The sequence below is a fragment of the Nycticebus coucang genome, chromosome 1 (assembly GCF_027406575.1).
Source record: "Nycticebus coucang isolate mNycCou1 chromosome 1, mNycCou1.pri, whole genome shotgun sequence".
In the NCBI taxonomy this organism is placed as follows: domain Eukaryota; kingdom Metazoa; phylum Chordata; class Mammalia; order Primates; family Lorisidae; genus Nycticebus; species Nycticebus coucang.
The window spans coordinates 27491409-27509787 of NC_069780.1; the positions used below are offsets into that span (position 1 = coordinate 27491409).

The following is an 18379-nucleotide window of genomic DNA, read 5'->3' on the forward strand; positions in this document are numbered from 1 at the left end:
TAGCTACCTCATGGTCCCTTGGTGGGGTTGTTCTAGACTGGTTCTTCATGTTGCCTGGAGTTTTCTGCTGATTCTTCCTCGTGAGTTATTTCTTTTATCTGTTTCCTTGCCCTAATTTTCCTTTCACTTCCTCTTGCTCTTTAAGTTCTTGTGCCTGTGGACTAAGGGTTACAGGACCAGAAGGGTGAGAAGGTTGAAGAGCAAAAAAAAGGGGATGAAAGAAAGGAGGACCGAGTGATAAGAAAAAAAGAAAGATAGAGAAAGGAGAGGGGGTGGGTATAAGGAATATTGACAAAAAGAAGAGAGGCACAGAAAGAGGGAGACAGGGCAATATAGGTGTACAGTAGGGTACTTTGACACAACCTTAAAAAACCCCACCTTCTGGGGGTGCCCAGTTGCGTGGTTCCCTTGAGGTCAGCAGCTCTTTGCTAATCTGATCAGACACAGTACCCCACCTCCACCAAGTAGAGAGGAAAGACAAAAATGCTATAAATCAAACCAAAACAAGCAAACAGAAAACTTTACAGGGATAAAATTGGGTGAAAAACCAAATTATATCGGTAGAAACACTAGCAAAAATGAAGTTGAAATTATTAAAAAAGGCAGCAATGGGAAATTATAATTAAACTAGGAAAATTGAGAAAGAAAAAGGGATCTGTGTGGAAAAGATTGAAATTAAAAAAACAAAAGAACATCAGCAATGTCAAAATAAACAAACAAAAAAAACAACCAAACAAAAAAAAAAAAAAAGAAAAAATACACAACCAAAAACAAAGCAGTTTGTATATGTTATTGAATATTGTCTGGGCAACACGTGGTCTTCTGGGGTATGAGATGTTAGTCACAGTTCTGATACGACTGGAGGCTGCTGATTTCTAAAACCCCAGCAGGTAGACACCCTAAATCTCTCTTCAGCCCACTTAAAAGGCACTTTGAACTTGTAAACTTGCTGAGCAGAAGCTTTCCCAGCTTTCTTGCTGGAATCGCTGCTGAAGTGGCTATCCACTTACCCAGTGTGCCAAAACCGGTCTCATTCTGCCCCTGAGGGTTAGGGCTGCAAGGCGGCTCAGACCCCACCCTTAGGCTACTTGGTTGCTGGGTTACCAGCTCCCACCCGTTTCTAGCTCTGCGACCCTGAGGGCGGAGCTTGCCGGGGCAGATCACTGACAATGGATCCGTGTGACCCACCGCCAAACACTATTAGCTCCGTCTGGCTCAGCGGCTCAGACTGGGGCCCTGGACAACGGCCAAAGTTCTCCGCACTCCCGCTCAGGCCTTCCCCAAGGCAGTTCAACTCAGTGCCAAGTCCAAGGACATCAAAAGAGTTCACAGGTAAGGCCTTTCTGGTTTGCAGTCTCGCTGCTACTGAACTTACAGTTGTGGGCGGGTTTAGACGGATTGAACACACGCAACCACTTGCCGGTTTTCCACGGTTTTAGTCCTCCTCTTGGGGTCCAGAAGTCTCTCGCTGACTCCCTGTATCCTCATAGGAGTGATGATAGGCAGTTCCCACCAGCCAGAGATGCCTGGAGTCCTATCTCCCCAGACTCACGGTGCCCAGATGCAAGGAAGCTGTTACTCGGCTGCCATCTTGCTCCGCCTCCTCGATCATGGGTAGAACTTCTACTACCATGTTGGAAGTAGCAAGAGTGGGTATCCTTGTTTTATATTTGATCATAGAAGAAAATTTTTTAATTTTTCACTGTTGAGTATGATATTAGCTGTGGGTTTTCATGTATGGCTTTTATTATGTTCAATTAATACTTCCTATTTCTAGTTTGCTGAGAATTTTTAGCATGACAATTTGTCAAATGTTGTTGCTGAATCTATTGAGATGATCATGTAATTTTTATCCTGTGTTCTATTAAGGTTAATAGGGTGTATTGCATTAATTGATTTTTGTATGTTGAACTATCATCCTTTCATCTCAGGAATAAATCTCAGTTGGTTATGGGGTATGATACTTTTAATTTGCTATTAGATTCTCTTTACTAGTATTTTTTTGAGAACTTTTATGTCTATATTCATCAGGGGGACTGGGCTGTAACTTTTTTCTTTGATGTCTTTGTTTGGCTTTAATATCAGAGTAATGCTGATCTCATGAATTTGGAAGTGTTCACTCCTCTCCAGTTGTTTGAATAGTTTGAGAAACATTGGCATTAATTTTTCTTTAAATTGTTGATAGATTTCACTAGTAAAGCCATCTAATCCTAAATTTTTCTTTCTTTTTTTTATTAAATCATAGCTGTGTACATTGATATATTCATGGGGCATCATTCACTAGCTTCACAGACTGTTTACCAAGTTTCACATATACCCTGTACCTAAGTTTTTCTTGTAGTGAGGCTTTCTTTTTCTTTTTTTGTTAAGACATAGTCTCACTATGTTGCCCTTGGTAGAGTGCGGTGGTGTCACAGCTCACAGCAACCTCAAACTCTTGGGTTTAAGTGATTCTCTTTCCTCAGTCTCCTAAGTAGCTGGACTATAGGTGCCTGCTACAACACCTGGCTATTTTTTGGTTGTAGTTGTCATTATTGTTTGGCAGGCCCAGGCTGAATTCGAACCCACTAGCTCCCATGTATGTGGCTGGTGCCATAGCCACTGAGCTACAGGCACTGAGCCTGTAGTGAGGTTTTTGATTACTGATTCAGTCCCCTCACTTTAGAGGTCTGTTCAAACTTTTTATTTCCTTATCATTGGTCTTGCTGGGCTATGAATTTCTCAGAGTTTATCCATTTCTCCTAAGTAATCCAGTTTGTTGATATGTTGACATTTTGTTAGTTGTTTTATATTAATCTTGTTGTTCTTTTGTCTTTTCTTCCCTTACTATCTTGTATTTTATCAATTTTTTTTGTATTGATGTGCATTCAGCAATTTATTCTTCCAGCAATACTACATGAGTTTACACAGCTGGAGAAGCATTGGGTGTTGCCATTAAAAATCTTGATATACTGATATGAAATGTCAGATGAATGACTACATTCCCACATGAGAGAAAAACACAGATAAATTCAAGAAGGGAAGCAAGAGGTATGGGGAAGGGGATTGGTAAGCTCTCAATATTGGGTAAAATGTAGGAATATATGGCACACCTCCTGGGTGAAGGGCTCAGCGACACTTGGAGTCAACCTAACAAACACAAATAAATGTAATCTAATTGTTTGTACTCTTATATTAACCTGAAATTAAAAATAAATCTTTGATAATCTAACTGGATAACATGGCATTTTCATTTTATTTCAATGTGCACTTGTCTGATAATAAATGAAGATGATATCATCCCCACCTTACAGATAAAGAAATCCAGATGTGAATGTCTTGTTCCCCAAGGGGAAAATTCATAGCTTTAAACATCTGTATCAAAAGGACAGAAAAATGACAAACTGACAATCTAATGCCACATCTCAAGGAATTAGAATAGGAAGAACAAAGTAAACTCAAACTAGCAGAAGAAAAGAAATAACAAAGCTCAGAACAGAACTAAATGAAATGGAATAAAAAAAAACCCCAAAGGATCAACAAAACAAAAAAGTGATGAAAATATAAAAATCCCAGTAGACCTCTTGCTAGATTAACCAGGAAAACAAGTAAAAAGACCCCAATAAGCTCAGTCAGAAATGAAAAATGAAGATGTTAAAATTATTACTATAGCAATACCAAATATCATCTGTGAATACTATGAATATCTCTACGAACATATTAGAAAATCGACAAATTCATGGAAAAACACAAGCTCCCAAGACTCACTCAGGAAGAAATAGAATTCCTCAACATACCAATAATGAGTAGGAAGATCAAAGCTGGAATGAAAAATCTCCTCACAAAAAAATAGCCCATACCAGATGGATTCACAGCTGAATTCTGTTAGACCTACAAAGAAGAGGTTTTGTCCACCTTAAAGAAATTATTCCATAACCTGGAAAAGGAGAGAATCCTCCCAAATACATTCTATGAAGTACGTATCACACTGATACCAAAGTCAGAAAAGGACACAAGAAGAAAACTACAGACCAATATCCATTATGAACATAGATATAATAGACGCAAACATCCTCAATAAAATACTAGCAAACTGAATTCAACAACTTATAGCAGCCTTTCATAATAAAAACCCTCAACAACTAAGCATAGTAGGAACATACCTTAATAATTTGAGACCTCTTGGTAATCATAGCCCTCTAGATTTAGAACTTTTCCGGCAACAGAATTTTCTTAACTTCCTAGTCGGTTGTTTAATTTGAAGGGTTTTATATCTGCTAATAATTCAGAAGTTCTCTCAGGTTCCTGTCCTCTTACAGGATTGCATGTTTACACATTTCTATTTAGCATACAGCCTGGGGACCTGCTCTGTCCCCCAGGATATTTTGTGGCTATGCGTTAAGATGTGAACTGGAGCTGAGGTGGATAGATCTGGCTCAGTCATTCTGAAACCTGGCCACAGGAATGCTCTTAGGAGGCATTTTAGATAGCTGTGCTTTATATAGGGAAGCATCACCTTTCTGGGCAAAGTAGGGTAAGAAGGGAGGTACTGGGATGGGGCTGAAGGGACAGGCCTGTTCCCTCCTCTCTCTGCTTAGATAACCTTGTTCTGCAGTATCCTGGTTGCCACACCTTCTGCTCCCACACAGATACTCACAATCTACACATTGCTCCTGTTCAGCAAAGCTTGGGTGATGCGATACCCAATAGTCTGAAAAGAATGACTGTGACTTGGAATGAAACAACGTTCTACTGTGAACTTCCCTTCTCTGAAGGCCCAGTTTACCCTTGCCTCTCCCCTAGTGTCTTGATAAAGGCTGCAACAGTTGTCTTTTTTTTTTTTCCTCTGCAAAGCTGCCTACATTTAGAGCTTTAATGGGCATATAGTCTGTGTCCTGAGAGATGACAGGTGCCAATTAACTGCTTTATTCCATAGTCTACCTTCCAAGTCAAGGATGGTGGAATCCTTGTTTCTCCCTAACCCGCTTCACTCAGGGAGTCACATTTTTGAGGGATGTCAGTGAATGGTGTCACCAGTCAGGAGTCTTTGTTTCCAAATTTCAAAACTCCAACATGAATTACCATAGGAAAAGGAAGGGAAAATTTGACCAACAGAAACCATGAAAGTAATGAATAACCAAATAAAGAAAGAGGGCAGGAATGGAACTAGGAGCAGAAACTTGGATCAATTCAACTTCAACAAAACTTTACCTCTCTTCTGCATTAAGCAGTGAAGCCTAATGGTTAAGGTCATGGGTATCAGCCCTGACCTGGGTTCAAATATTAGTTTTGTCTCTCAGATGCTGTGACTTAGGCAAGAAAACCAACCATTCTGTGCCTCCATTTCGCCATCAATAAGGTGAGGATCATTATAGTAGTACCTAACTCATAGGCTTATTATTAGTATTGAGAGAATTACCACACGTTAAATGTTTAGCAATGTGCCCAGCACATAGCAGGGCTTCTATTTAAGGGCTACATATTATGGTGGGTCATGTGGACACTCTTGATCAGCTGAAGGTAAGTGAGGAAAGTTTACAGGGTTAATTGATTCCATTGTAAATATGGTCGTTCCTTGTTATCAATAGGAGTCATACCAAAATCCACAAATAATGGCATAGTATTTTCATATAAGCTATGTGCATCCTCCCGTATACTTTAAATCATCTCATCTCTATATTTCTTAATTCAATGTTAATGCTTTGTAAATAGTAGTTATACTGTATTTTTATTTTATCATTTTTTATTGTAGTATTGTTATTAAAAAAAAATTTTTTTTAATCCACAGTTGGTTGAATCTAAGGGTGAAGAACTTCAGGACCCCAAAATACAGAGGGACTATTATAATTGATCACAAAGATTAAAGAAAGCCTCAACATTGCTTGGCAATTGAACATTTTCTTAACCAACTTACTGCCTAGTTTCCTGAAATAGTTGTCGTAATATTTCAACACTCATGTCAAATCTCTGAGCTTCATTTCCCTATCTTCATTCACTTTCCTTTGCTTCAGGAGATGAAGCTGTTATACAAAGAAAATTTGCTCATGAGGCAAAAACCTTTCTCTCTATATATCAAATTCATTAACAAACCCTGCCCCTCTGTCTCCAAAGTATATCTTATACTTTTTAGCACTTAACATCTTCTTCTCAATGTGATTTGTCAGCTTTTTAACATGTTTATCTTTCTCCCATTAAAAAGGAACCAGGAGAAGGTTCTATTCATGTCTCTTGCCCATTGATATACGGGATTGTTGGCTTTTTTCATGTGGATTAATTTGAGTTCTCTATAGATCCTAGTTATTAAGCTTTTGTCTGATTGAAAATATGCAAATATCCTTTCCCATTGTGTAGTTGTCTCTTTGCTTTGGTTGTTGTCTCCTTGGCTGTACAGAAGCTTTTCAGTTGAATGAAGTCCCATTTGTTTATTTTTGTTGTTGTTGCAATTGCCATGGAAGTCTTCTTCATGAAGTCTTTCCCCAGGCCAATATCTTCCAGTGTTTTTCCTATGCTTTATTTGAGGATTTTTTTTGTTTCATGCCTTAAATTTAAGTCCTTTATCCATATTGAATCAATTTTTGTGAGTGGGGAAAGGTGTGGGTCCAGTTTCAGTCTTTTACATGTGGATATCCAGTTGTCCCAACACCATTTATTGAATAGGGAGTCTCAAGCTAGACCTCCCATTTGATCCTGCAATCCCATTACTGGGCATCTACCCAGAAGGAAAAAAATCCTTTTATCATAAGGACACTTGTACTAGACTGTTTATTGCAGCTCAATTTACAATCACCAAAATGTGGAAACAGCTTAAATGCCCACCAACCCAGGAATGGATTAACAAGCTGTGGTATATGTATACCATGGAATACTATTCAGCTATTAAAAAAAATGGATACTTTACATCCTTGGTATTAACCTGGATGGAAGTGGAAGACATTATTCTTAGTAAAGCATCACAACAATGGAGAAGCATGAATCCTATGTACTCAATTTTGATATGAGGACAATTAATGACAATTAAGGTCATGGGGGGGGAAGGAAAAGCAGAGAAAGAGAAGGAGGGAGGAGGGTGGGGCCTTGGTGTGTGCCACACCTTCTGGGGGCAAGACATGATTGTAAGAGGGACTTTACCTAACAAATGCAATCAGTATAAACCTGGCTTATTGTACCCTCAATGAATCCCCAACAATGAAAAATAAAAAAATATATATATGTAAAAAAAAAAAAAAAAAAAGGAACCAGGAGTTTGAGACCAGCCTAAGCAAGAGTGAGACCCTCTCTCTAAAAATAGCCCGGGCATTGTGGAGGGCACCTATGGTCCCAGCTACTTTGGAGGTTGAAGCATGAGGATCACTTGAGCCCAAGAATTTGATGTTGCTATGAGATATGATGCCAGGGCACTCTACCAAAGTCAACAAAGTGAAATTCTGTCTAAAAAAAAGGAAAACAGACTCAAACCCTTCATTGCCCCACATCTTTCCAACTACCATTGGGAGAGTCAAGAGAGTTATTTATGTGGCTCTCTGAATTGAGGGCTAGGAACTTTAGGCCAAATACTAATAATTTGGGTTTCCATTACTTCGCCTGGAGAAACTGTAATTGTCCTGAAATAATTGGAATTTTATAATATGAATAAATTATAAGTTGACTTTTAAATGGGACCAATTTGAATTTGCCTTTATCATTTGAGTCACTGGGAACCAATGTGTGATTTGACTTGGTAACTGGGACTTTGTAGCTTCAGGAAGTTTCCACAGTGATTCAGGAGGTGTCTGGCTGTTACTGCCAAGACAACAATAAAACATTTTAAGAAAAGATACAGTTTAAGAAAAGCCCCTTTACATTCATACTCTCCTTTTCCTCACTTCCTTTCACTCCTCCACATGTTATTCTATTTCACACCTCAGCACTCCATCTCCATGCAACAGCTGCTGACTCCTTGATTTTGGACCTCCAGCCTCCAGAATTGTCACAGAGTAAATGTCTGTTATTTTAAGTCATCCAGTCTATGGTAATTTATTACAGCAGCGCTAAGAAGCTAAGATAGCTTTTGATATGGGAAAGTATGGTGCTGCTGTAACAAATGCCTAAAAATACAGAAGTGGCTTTGGAATTGGATAAAGGATAGAGGCTGGAATAACTTTGAAGTGAAAGATATAAAGATAGTTTTGAAGATATTATTGATAGAAGTGTGGATGTTAAAAAGTGATTCCTGTATGAACTCAGAAGGAAGTGAGGAGCATGGTAGGAAAAGCTTCTGTTGTCTTACCAAGCATACATGTCCTAATGATAAGTATAGAAATATGAATTCATAGGCAGTGCCTGTGGCTCAGTGAGTAGGGTGCCAGCCCCATATACTGAGGGTGGCGGGTTCGAACCCAAGAACAACAACAAAAAGAGAAATATGAATTCAAAGGTGCTTCTGGTGAAGTTTCAGAAAAAAATGAGAAAGATGGTATTAGGATGCTGGAGGAAAGGTGACCTTTGTTATAAGTGGCTGAATTGTGTCCTAATGTTGCCTGGAAAGCAGAACTTGTAAACAATAAACTTTTTTTTTTCTTGAGACAGAGTCTTACTCAGTCTCCCTGGGGTAGTGTGCTGTGGTGTCATAGCTCACAGCAACCTCAAACTCTTGGGCTCAATTGATTCTCTGGCCTCAGCCTCCTGAGTAGCTGGGACTATAGGTGCTTGCCATGATGCCTGGCTAGTTTTTTTCTATTTTTAGTAGAAATGGGGTCTCACTCTTGCTCAGGCTGGTCTTGATCTCCCGAGCTCAAGCAATCTACCTGCCTCAGCCTCCCAAAGTGCTAGGATTACAGATGTGAGCCACCACAATAATGAACTTGTTAAATAAATATTTAACTGAGGGGATGTTCAAGCAAAGTATGGAAGGTGTGGCCTGTTTTCTCCTTGCTGTCTTGAGTAAACAAGAGGGAAAAAAATAACAAAAGGAAGGAATTTTAAGCAAAAATAAACCAGCATTTGATGATCCAGATAATGTTGCTCTGGACATAGGCCAAGCATGTGGCTGGGCAAACCTTTGATAGAGATACCAGATGCATGATTCATGGATCCAGTCAGCCATCTGAGTCAAGAAGGATCTGTGAGAACCTTCCTGTGCAATTGTGTGTATCCCTTTTGTGACATACACAAAAGGCTGATGAGGTTTTTGAGGACCGTGTGTCAACAGATACACTGTCAGCTTGTTCTGAAGGGGCCAGAGACAGAATGAAGTGAGGAAAAGCTGTCAGCTTTTTCTGGGATTCTACCAGCAGGAAATGTGCTGATAGAATTATCAGCAGCAAATGTGTTCCCCTTCAAGACATGTGCTTCCCTTCCAGAAAAAGTGACTTCAAGGGTAGTACTGTGAACACAGAGCCAGAGTGATAGGCCCAGAGGGCAGAGCCTTCAGAAACCTGGTGGTAGATTGAATCATGGAGAATTATTCTCCGGCCTTGAAACCTAATGGAATCTTTCCTGCTGGGTTGTGAACTTTCTTTAGACCCGAGATTCCTTTATTCTTTACATTTTCTCCCTTTCAGAATGGAAATGTATCCGATTCCTGTTCTACCATTGTACTTTGGAAACAGATACCCTGTTTTCCTGAAAATAAGACAGTGTCTTATTTTAAGGTGTGCTCCCAAAGATGCGCTAGGTCTTATTTTCAGGGGACGTCTTATCTTTCCTGTAGGTAGGTCTTATTTTAGGAGGATGTCTTATTTTCGAGGAGACAGGGAAACTTGCTTTCTTGTTTTATAGGCCCACAGATGGAGAGGGATTTTATGCCACATGAATCATATTTGGAGTCTGACCCATACCTTATTTGGATGATGAGATCTGGAACTTGAGTGGAAGATATACAGATGGGACTTTTATATCTTCAACTCAAGAATAGAGTGAATGCTTGAATAGATTAAGATTTGGGGGAGTGTTGGGATGGAGTGAGTGTGTTTCTCACATGGGACAGAGGATGAATGTGAATCGGGGGGACAGAGGGAAGACAATACTGGGTTGAATAGTGTCTCTCCAAGTTTGTGTCTACCTGGAATCTCAGAATGTGGTCTTAATTGGAAATAGGGTTTTTGCAGATATAATTAGTTAAGATAAAATGAGATCATATTGATTTAGGGTGGGCTCTAAACCAATATAACTAGAGTCCTTCTCAGAAGAGGAGAGGATACCCAGGGACACAGGGAAGAAGGACATGCATATACAGAAGCATGTTGGTATTGGCAAAATTTTGCACAATTTGTGGAAAATAAGTAATTCATAAATACAACATGAATTATTACTAGTTTACAGAAATATTTTTTGATGTGCAAACCAATAATATAAAAGGAGAGAGAAATAGGATCAAATCATAATAAGATATTCAGGTAAAGTTGAATTTCAGGGTATTCAAATAACTCACATAATTATTTTTCTGCTAAAGATATTTATTCTTAGTATTTCCTAATTGCAGTCCTGGAAGTGATTGTCTGCTTAAAACCGTGGGTCAGTGCATGAAGTTTTATCTTGCCAATATTTATTTGGTTTACAAACAGATGCAGTGTGTGTTTATATAATCCTGTTCCCCCCACCCTGACTTAATGTTTCACTTCAGCAATTCTCTCTGGTTCTCTTCTGTCCTGCCTGACTAGGAGTGCTTCTCCCCCACTCCCTATAGGTCTGCTCTCCTGCCCTTTAGCTTTCTCTACACATTACTAATGAGGTGCTTTTTGTTTATAGACTTTGGAACTTAGCATACGTGCCCTATTTTGCCATCTGTTTTATATGTAGAGACTTTTTTGAGTTAGATTTATGTCATGAAATGCAGAAATCAAAATTAAAGAGTGACGTTTTCTTCTTTTTTCCTTCTATTTAGGAAAACTGGGTTTAAATCTTCATCCAGTGTAGCTTAATAATAGTTACTCTTAGGAATGAAATTTACTTAAATATTTTTAGTCTTGAACTTCAGTGTTGAAAAACATTGATGTTTATTCATGTTAATTTTCATTTCATTATTGTAAAAGTACCACCAGTCAAAACATCTCTCCAGCGAGACTGAAAAACACTCCAATGTGCCGAGAAATATTCAATTGAAATGTACTTTTTTGACAATTTATTTTCATGATATTACTTTTTGGTGTTCTTCCTATGTCATGCTTTGAAAATGGTAAAAATAATCTAAAGTCTTATTTCTCAGATGCAAAGACTGAGGCTCAGAATGCATGAGCAATTCTTCCATGATCACATGGCTAATAATTGGTAGATCAAAGGTAGAACTCAGTATTGGTTGATTCCAAAGTTCTATTTCTTCCTTAATCGGTGGTGTCCTTAAATGCCTTATTCAAAAGATAAATAATGGGAGGCGCCTGTGTCTCGGGGAGTAGGGTGCTGGCCTCCTATACCAAGGGTGGCAGGTTTGAACCTGGCCCTGGCCAAAAAAAAAGATAAATAATATGACAGTATTAATTGCTAACATTTATTTATCTTTTACTATGTGCCAAGTTCTATATGCTTTATTCTATTCAAGGCTTCTCAAGACGTCTCTGAGTCACTGCTGACTTTGGAAGGAGTGCAAGCCTAGTGAAGACTGAAGGGGTTAAGCAAAGGACTAGTACTGTCTGACGTGATCTATAAGTGGAAAGGAATTAGGACCTATTTAATCCCCTGTTCTCTTCACCAATATTTATGCTTTTTCCTTTTGAGATCTTTATTGTTTTTTCTTTTCCAGCCAGGCTCTAGTGCATTTAATTTTTCTTTTTGCCAGTCATTTTTCTACTTCACTTGGAATTTAATAGTCAACTATAAGTGCTAATGAGAAAGAATTTGAAATAAAGAGAGTTGGAATAAAAAAATGAGTATCGGTCACTTGTTTACCTAGTACTGTGCCTTTATATCTGCTTAAAAATTGTAGAAATTCTGACTTAAATTGCTATGGCTATGTAATCAACTTCTAGCACAACAAATGTACTGGAAACACCAACAATGGTTTTGGAGCTAAGTAAAATATGTTTTATGCATTGAATGTGTATACTCTCCATGGATGTGTATATATGTGTTTTACTCATAAGCATGTATCTACATGAAATTGAAGCATAATATATTTTCAATCCTGCTAAATTGTCCCAGAGTTTTTCTGGTGGTTCATAAAGCCATATGTTCAAGAAGTGATGGAAGCTTGTATGTAGGTAACAAAAGTGCATTGGTGTTCATTTGTTATAAGGATTATGCTGAGTTTTTTTAGGACAAGTATGCTGCTATGTAGAAGCTCTGTGGAAATTTTGTTAATAATGTTGAAATATGTATAATAGGAATTTTCATACTCATATTATTTGCCTTGCTTACTTATGACATTTCTTATGCTTTTACTTGATGTGTTTTAGTGATTGATATGAAATTTCAGAGAAATGATTCAAAGCCCTCTGATCCCAAACCCTTACACGTCTGTAAAACAATTTGTTGGTTTGAACTTTCAGGTATACTGTGTACAAGACCTCAAAGTATCACCTTTATATAAAGATAACTTCATGTTTAGAGACTTTTCTGATCTTAGCTTTATTGCATCAGTCATTTAGTTTGGAACAAATTGTCAATAAATCCACATGGCACAGGTAGGAAGGAGGACTGAGGAAGGAGGTACAGAAGAAAGATGATAAGATGCTGTACGTCTTAGAGATATTTAGAAATGCTGTTTTTGTAATGTAAGTCAAAATAGTAAATGGTATTCCTAACTTCAATATAAATATTAAGCCATTCTTCTTATTACTTTATCCCTTACATTTGCAGAGATTTTGGTTCCACATTGAGATTCTTGTGTGTACTTTTCCTGCTGTACTTATGTGTTTTCTGTCCTCTGTATTCTAAGAGATTTCAACGAATCCTTTCCTTAGTCAGCAAAGCAGAAATATTACTCAATTCTAAACATGCTCTCTGGAGTCTTTAAACTGCACACCTGCTGTATCACTCAATCAACATTACTTTAAAAGGAAAAGGGCACTGAATCAGCACTTGAAAACTTGACATTGTAATGTGCCAATTTCAGATAATATCTTGATTAGGTTAAATATTTCACAATATATAAATCTCTATCTTTTTTCTTTTTCTTCTGAGACTTCATATTTCTCCTTCAGGCTCACTCAGGTCATTCAGAGTTCTGCATTCCCTTTGCACTAAGCTCCAACTTTGAATCTTCAGGCTGTAGTTAGAAGGGAACAGGACTGAGGAAGCAGGACACATGAGGTAGGCTGGAGAGAGCCAGGAGCCGGAGGAACGCGCCTGGTCCGGCACTCTCCTCTTAACAGTAGAGCATCAGACACCCAACCAATCACAGCAAAGGTGTCACCATCCCCAGCATTTCTGCTCCATGCAGGTCCACTCCGCGCTGACTGAGCACCCAGCTTAGAGCCTGGCACAAGATACATTCCAAATGTATCTTGGAATAAATTTATTTTCTTCTTAATACCCCCTTTCATATATTTTACTCCTCTCCTATACCTATAGCCCTAGCACTTGAGGGAACTGTAGCCTCTCCATTTTGTTTTCAGAGTTTAAGAACATTTGGAACCCTGTTATCCACATGCAAGCTTCCATCAATCACTTCACGAACAAGTGGCCATGAACCACCAAAATCACGTTGGGACCATTTCTATGTCAGGATGTCTTTCTTAATATCATCTGGAAAGTATTCTTATTCTTTGCCCTGCATTCTTGAGGCAGGCCTGGAACAACCTCTGGAATGTCCAAAGGTAAACCTATCACAATCAGTAAGGACCTCACTTCCGTTTCTTTCTTTCTCTCTCTCCCTCTCTCTTCCCATCCGCATAAGCAGGCTCAATTCTATCTTACACTTCCAATTCTATCTTACACTTCTTACACTTCATCTTCTAAATTCAGATCATTTAAAGAAAGGATAGCCTTTGTTGAGTTTAGGTTATGGGTTCCCTGTGTGATAGGCAGAATAATGGTCTCTAAATATGTCCACTCCAAATCCTTAGAACCTGGCTTGGCGCCTGTAGCTCAGCAGCTAGGATGCCAGCCACATACATTGGGGCTGGCGGGTTTGAACCTGGCCAGGGCCTGCCAAACAACAATAACAACTATAACAACAAAAAAATAGCTGGGCATTGTGGCAGGCACCTTTAGTTCCAGCTACATGGGAGGCTGAAGGCAAGAGAATTGCTTAAGCCCAAGAGTTTGAGGTTGATGTGAGCTGTGATGCCACAGCACTCTACTGAGGGCTCACATAGTGAGACTCTGTCTCAAAAAACAAAACAAAACAAAACAAAACAAAAAAAACCAAAACAAATCCTTAGAACCTATAAATATGTTGCTTTACATGGCAAAAGAGATTTTGTAGATGTGATTAAATTAAGGATTTTGAGATGGGGAGATTATCTTGGATTATGACAGACCCAGTCTAATTTTTTTGGTTCTTAACATTGGAGAGCCTTTTCAGGCTGAGGTTGGAGAGGAAGACCTGAATACCCATCAACCTTAGATGGCCATGTTTGCAAGAGGGTGTATTAATTTTTTATTACTGATGTAAGAAATTACAAGATAACTGGAAGAAACAGTAAGACAAGGACTGGCATCTCTAATGCAGTTAATAATGAATAGTACCAAGATCTGACTCCAAAGTTTCTGAGGGAAACATCAGAATTTCTACCACAGATCGAAATATCTCCTTTTTCTCCAGATCTCTCATAATTTACATGGGCCTAAGAAAGAATATTGTGGGCTGTCAGAATTATCCTCAGCCCAAATCCTTCATTTCTTGTATTAAATGAGTTGGCAAAATGGTGAGATCTAAAGATAGCTAGTACACTAGGGACTCTACTACAAAACTCCTAGAAGTGATCAAGGAATACAGCAGCGTCTCAGGTTACAAAATCAACATTCATAAATCGGTAGCCTTTATATACACCAACAACAGTCAAATTGAAAAAACAGTTAAGGACTCTATCCCATTCACAGTAGTGCCAAAGAAGATGAAATATTTGGGAATTTACCTAACAAAAGACGTGAAAGATCTCTATAAAGAGAACTATGAAACTCTAAGAAAAGAAATAGCTGAAAATGTTAACAAATGGAAAAACATACCATGCTCATGGCTAGGAAGAATCAACATTATCAAAATGTCCATACTACCCAAAGCAATATATAATTTCAATGCACTCCCTATTAAAGCTCCACTGTCATATTTTAAAGATCTTGAAAAAACATTACTTCGTTTTATATGGAATCAGAAAAAACCTCGAATAGCCAAGACATTACTCAGAAATAAAAACAAAACAGGAGGAATCACACTACCAGACCTCAGACTTTACTACAAATCGATAGTGATCAAAACAGCATGGTATTGGCACAAAAACAGAGAAGTAGATATCTGGAATAGAATAGAGAACCAAGAGATGAATCCAGCTACTTACCGCTATTTGATTTTTGACAAGCCAATTAAAAACATTCAGTGGGGAAAAGATTCCCTATTTAACAAATGGTGCTGGGTGAACTGGCTGGCAACCTGCAGAAGACTGAAATTGGACCCACACCTTTCACCATTAACTAAGATAGACTCTCATTGGATTAAAGATTTAAACTTAAGACATGAAACTATAAAAATACTAGAGGAGAATGTAGGGAAAACCCTTGAAGAAATTGGTCTGGGTGAGCATTTCATGAGGAGAACCCCCCGGGCAATTGAAGCAGCTTCAAAAATACACTACTGGGACTTGATCAAACTAAAAAGCTTCTGCACAGCTAAGAACACAGTAAGCAGAGCAAGCAGACAGCCCTAAGAATGGGAGAAGATATTTGCAGGGTATAACTCTGACAAAGGTTTAATAACCAGAATCCACAGAGAACTCAAACGCATCAGCAAGAAAAAAACAAGGGATCCCATCGCAGGCTGGGCAAGGGATTTGAAGAGAAACTTCTCTGAAGAAGACAGGCGCACGGCCTTCAGACATATGAAAAAATGCTCATCATCTTTAATCATCAGAGAAATGCAAATCAAAACTACTTTGAGATATCATCTAACTCCAATGAGACTAGCCTATATCACAAAATCTCAAGACCAGAGATGTTGGCGTGGATGCGGAGAAAAGGGAACACTTCTGCACTGCTGGTGGGAATGCAAATTAATACATTCCTTTTGGAAAGATATATGGAGAACACTCAGAGATCTAAAAATAGATCTGCCATTCAATCCTGTAATTCCTCTGCTGGGCATATACCCAGAAGACCAAAAATCACAACATAACAAAGATATTTGTACCAGAATGTTTATTGCAGCCCAATTCATAATAGCTAAGTCATGGAAAAAGCCCAAGTGCCCATCGATCCACGAATGGATTAATAAATTGTGGTATATGTATACCATGGAATACTATGCAGCCTTAAAGAAAGATGGAGACTTTACCTCTTTCATGTTTACATGGATGGAGCTGGAACATATTCTTCTTAGTAAAGTATCCCAAGAATGGAAGAAAAAGTACCCAATGTACACAGCCCTACTATGAAACTAATTTGGGACTCTCACATGAAAGCTATAACCCAGCTACAACTTAACAATAGGGGGAAGTGGGAAAGGGGGGGGTGGGTAGAGGGAGGGGAATCGGTGGGATCACACCTGTGGTGCATATTACAGGGGTATTTGCGAAACTTGGTAAATGTAGAATGTAAATGTTTTGGCACAGTAACTGAGATAACGCCAGAAAGGCTATGTTAACCACTGTGATAAAAATGTGTCAAATGGTTTATGTAGTGAGTGTATGATGCCCCATAATCATATCATTATATACAGTTATGATTTAATAAAAAAATTAAAAAAAAAAATAAAGATAGCTAGAAAGAAAAATTATGACACTATGTGTGTGCTAAGTAGTCTGAAAACCTAGAGCAGGTTGTGGGATGAGGTGCAAAATGAAGAGTTGGAGAAGGAATTTAGTAACAGCAAACAGAACTTTAGAATAGAATAGATAAATATATATTCTATAATGCTAGGTGTGGTTACTCATGCCTGTAATACTAGAACTTTGGGAGGCTGAGGCAGGAGGATACCTTGTGATGAGGAGTTCAAAACCAGCCTGAGGAACATAGTGAGACACCATCTCTGAAAAGAGAACAGAAAGAAAGAAAGAAAGAAAGAGAAGGGGAGGGGAGGGGACGGGAGGGGAGAGGAGAGGAGAGAAGAGGAGAAAAGAAAGAGAAGAGAAAGAGAAAGTTAGCTGGGTATGGTGGTGCATGCCTGTAGTCCCAGGTACTCAGGAGGCTAAGGTAGAAGGTTCACATTAGCCCAGGAATTTGAGGTTGCAGTGAGCTGATATCACACTACTATACTCAAATCCAACAGCAAAGAGAACCTCTGTCTCCAAAAAGAAAAATAAATATTCTCCTTGGTGTGTGTCACACTTTATGGGGGCAAGACATGATTGCAAGAGGGACTTTACCTAACAATTGCAATCAGTGTAACCTGGCTTATTGTACCCTCAATGAATCCCCAACAATAAAAAAAAAAAAAAAAAGAAAAATAAATGTTCTATAGAATATCATAATAAATATTCTATTTACAATAGAATAGATTTTAACTTTCTATAGCAATATTTGAAAATACCCACATTAAGGGGCTCCAAGGTGGTTTAGAGACATCTTCTCGTCAGCCACTCTTGGTAAGGTTGGAGACAGTAGGGACCAGTCTCCTCTGTCTAGATCATCTCATCCGGAAACAGCATTGTGAAAGCACAGAGTGACAGTGTGGGATACCAGGAGAGACAAAGACAGGAAGGCCAGAAGGGAAAGCAGGTGCAGGGAAGTCTGGCAACCCAGGGACAAAGCTTACACATGGAATCTCTGTGGGATTAAGCCTACTGGAGAATCTCCTCCACTCTCTGTGGTGCCCTGTGGAGAGAGACCAAGAACTGGCTCTAATTCTGGGTGGCCCTATCCCTCCGGAAGAAGGTATAGTGTGAAATGAATAGGAACTAGGGACTGACTGGACTGTTGGGGGCACAAAAATTGGCCCTTTTGCAGAGGGACAGACAGAGTGCAGACTAACTGTGGCTTTTTTGAGATGGAGCCAGTGGCTTAGCTGGGCACTTCCCTGCCTGGTGCACAGATGGGTTCATGGAGTCTGGTCAGCAGGAAACCTGGCTGCCTGGCATCTTGCCATCCCACTTCAGCAAGTCACAGGAATGGAGCAGAGACTGCTGAGGCCCTGAGTGGGCTGATACCCATGGGGTCCAACTTAACATGGCTTTCTAGGGACTGGTGGTATGGTTGGCCTTGGCTGTACCTCCCCAGCTTAGGCAGCCATCTTTGGGCTGATCCCACAGTGCTGTGGACCATATGGGGAGATTTTGCGTTCCATATTGGACCCTCTTTTAATTTCTAAGTACCATTTGTATCACAGAGGCACATCCCA

General features: G+C 39.1%; 1 long non-coding RNA gene across 1 annotated transcript in view; it reads left to right on the forward strand.

The window, feature by feature from the left end:
* Positions 1-1257: 1257 nt before the first annotated feature.
* The window catches only part of LOC128561215 (uncharacterized), a 183486-nt gene continuing 166364 nt past the window's right edge, over positions 1258-18379 (forward strand). The window contains exon 1 of the long non-coding RNA XR_008373236.1: positions 1258-1332. This is a non-coding gene — a long non-coding RNA (uncharacterized LOC128561215). The remainder of the gene's footprint in view (positions 1333-18379) is intronic.